At 39.9% G+C, this 2,986-nt stretch overlaps 1 long non-coding RNA gene across 2 annotated transcripts in view; it reads left to right on the top strand.

Moving 5' to 3' along the window:
- LOC119296839 overlaps positions 1-1,990 on the top strand; it is a 5,145-nt gene extending 3,155 nt beyond the window's left edge. For both annotated transcript variants that reach the window (XR_005145406.1, XR_005145405.1), the window contains one exon: positions 1,652-1,990. This is a non-coding gene — a long non-coding RNA (uncharacterized LOC119296839). The remainder of the gene's footprint in view (positions 1-1,651) is intronic.
- Positions 1,991-2,986: the final 996 nt, after the last annotated feature.

Below are 2,986 nucleotides of genomic sequence, written 5' to 3'. Positions count from 1 at the left end.
CGCGGACGCTCCTCTCCATTCCCCGCCACGGCCTCCCCTCACACGACCCCGACGCGGCCGGGCCTCCCCAACCTCCTCCTCTCCGCCCCTCACCGGACTACGCCGGGACCGTCACTCACCGGATCCGCCGCAACCATCCCTCGCTGGATCCCGCCGCGCCTGAGCCGCCCCTCGCCGGACCCCGCCGCGCCTGAGACTCCACAACCTCCTCCTCTCTGCCCCGAGCACTAGACCTCCCCCGGCAGTGACATCGGTTGCAGGATTTGGCTACTCCGGCGACCACCGAACGCTTCAACTGACGTAATTTTTAACCTAAAAAAAACTGACATAATTTTTTTTAAAATAAAAAACAATCTTCGCCGTCTGTAGTTTAGTCTTAATGACGGCAAAGGAAACGTTTTGACTGACGGCAAAGACTGCATTCTTTGCTGTCTGTTATTTATAAGGCTAACGGCGAAGCAGATTTGGCTGACGGCAAAGTCTTTGCCGTCTTCACGATAAAAAGCTGACGGCAAAGTATTCTTTGCCGATTATACATTGCCGTCTGAGTTTGCCGTCTGCCTCCTGACGGCAAAATCTTTGCCGTCTGGATTTAGGTCTTTACCGTCTGTGATCCACAGACGGCAAATTAACAGTTTCCTGTAGTGGTACTAGCTTTGCCTCTTTTGGTCTTCAGCTTTCCAGACCTTGATGCTTTTGAGAATGTCCAGTAAACTTGGTTTATTTTTAGTAACGGAACTAGGAGGGTGCCTCTCTCTTTATCTAAAAATGTGGACAGTATTGAATTTTTTTTGGAAATGCATACAGAAATAATGGTAGCTTAACATGAAGAATGATTGTGACCTGTCATACGAAACATAAGAAGTTGCTTAATTTGGTATGCGCAATATAACCTAAACTATTGTTGGTGGAGATTAGTGTGCTACTGCTATTTAATTTGTTTGAATGAAAAATTATATTTACATCTTTCTTTACATGGCATTCTTAATCTGTTTTTTGTATTTATTGTATGCCCAAACTAGCCAATAGTGTTATGCTAGTCTACTGCTTCTATTGTGTCATCAGACTGCAAAATATAAGTGCTAGTATATATACTTCAGTGGGGTTGCAGATGTCCATTGTACATTTAATTTGTACTTGGTTATCATTTTACAACTTCAACAAGCCAATGAATCGATTATCGACACGACATATGTGTCTTTCAGATAAGGCTTTTTTTACCTGTATCACATGGCCATCTTGGTGTAACCATAGTACATGCGGGTTTTGGACATAGTATTGTTATAGTTAATTAGAAAATTGTCATGTGCTTCGAATTATACTAATGTTACAAGTAATTTGAAAAGCATGATGTGTTCTTAACCGTTGCAAACTTATAATGAAATTGACATTAGTGCAGTTTATTGGTATATTCCTTTTGTACATAGAGCAACGTGTAGTACTCAGTCTATTATTTGGAGTTGCGTTCCTGCTGATTCATGTAACCCTGAAAATTGCCTGTGAAGGACCAAAAGGTGAATATGTAGTCATACTGTTTGATATCTAACCAGTCAATTAGAACATCTAAGTTCCTTTTTTTGTATCCTCAATTAAATTTCAACTACAGTACGTCATTTTCATCTCCCTTACATCTAGTCTAATCATTTCTTAGGAATGGGAGACAGTACTGGAAGAATCATGATCTATGTCAAGGGTGATGATGTCTATGGCGATGATTGTTATGATCTATTTGGCGACGAGCATTATGATCCACATGGTGATGAAGGGTGATGAGTCTAGTGATCTTTCTTCAAGACGTTCAACAAAGTGAAGTCATGGGGTTTTGGTCAATTTAGCTTATGCATAATGCTTGGACCATTATATCTTAGTTACATTTTTTTTGCATTTTAAACTTCCTAGATTGTTCATCACGATCAATGTAATTTTGATGCAACTCTTCTGATATTTTGAAAGCTGTGCTATATACAATATATGTTACTTGGTCATGTGTGGGCTGCGCAATTATGTGATATATTTGAAATGAAAAGCAATCTTCTAAGGGTGACTAATGGCCTACCAATGGCCTACCATGCAACGAACATCTGAGCTACACAATATGCCAACTTCTCAGCGTTGTTAAATATATCTATATATATATATATATATATATATATATATATATATATATATATATATATATATATATATATATATATATATATATATAATAACGCTAAACTAAGTGTGAGTGTAAAATAGCTTATTCTACACCCCAGTAACGGTACATACAAAATATAGTAACACACTATGCAAAATATAGTAATTTTCATAAAAATATACTAAATTACAAACTTGGGTAGTAAAAAAATATTTTCTAAATTACTACATTTTATACACCGTTTTACTAGATTTTGTATATAGCGTTACTAGGGGGTGTAGAATAAGCTATTCTACACTCACGCTTAGAATAGCGTTACCCTATATATATATATTGAGGGTGTTCGTCGGCCTCTCAACTATACGAATAAATGAAGGGGTGTATGCACAACCAGTGATTATACTAGCTGACAGTTTGGTTCTCCTCTTAGTTATAATGAACCCCGAGGGGCCAAATATGCCGTCACCTATTGCAAAAGTCGAGGGGAATTTATAACTGTCAGGAAATAAATTCCCAAAGGGAAACCATCAGATATGAGCATCGTCGAGTTTTGGGGAACTGGCTCGCGACCAAAATATGACCGACGGCTCACCGTCAGCTAAATACCGTGGAAAAATGTATTAACCTACGGTACCGTCGGCTATTATTGTAATGGCCGACCAAGCATAGATGACAGGAGATTGCCGACGGTGTACCGTCGGTTATAAAGAAAGATGACGGTGAAGGAAAATATTCGACGGTAATTTGACCCTCGGTTATAATGGGAAATCTAGTAGTGCCGTATATAAAGGAGCAAGGGGACGGGTGCGGCCGGCCCTAGGAGGAGGCGCGCCGGAGGAGTCCTACTCC

The sequence above is a fragment of the Triticum dicoccoides genome, chromosome 5A (genome assembly GCF_002162155.2).
Source record: "Triticum dicoccoides isolate Atlit2015 ecotype Zavitan chromosome 5A, WEW_v2.0, whole genome shotgun sequence".
NCBI lineage: Eukaryota > Viridiplantae > Streptophyta > Magnoliopsida > Poales > Poaceae > Triticum > Triticum dicoccoides.
This window is presented reverse-complemented; position numbering and strand designations above follow the sequence as displayed.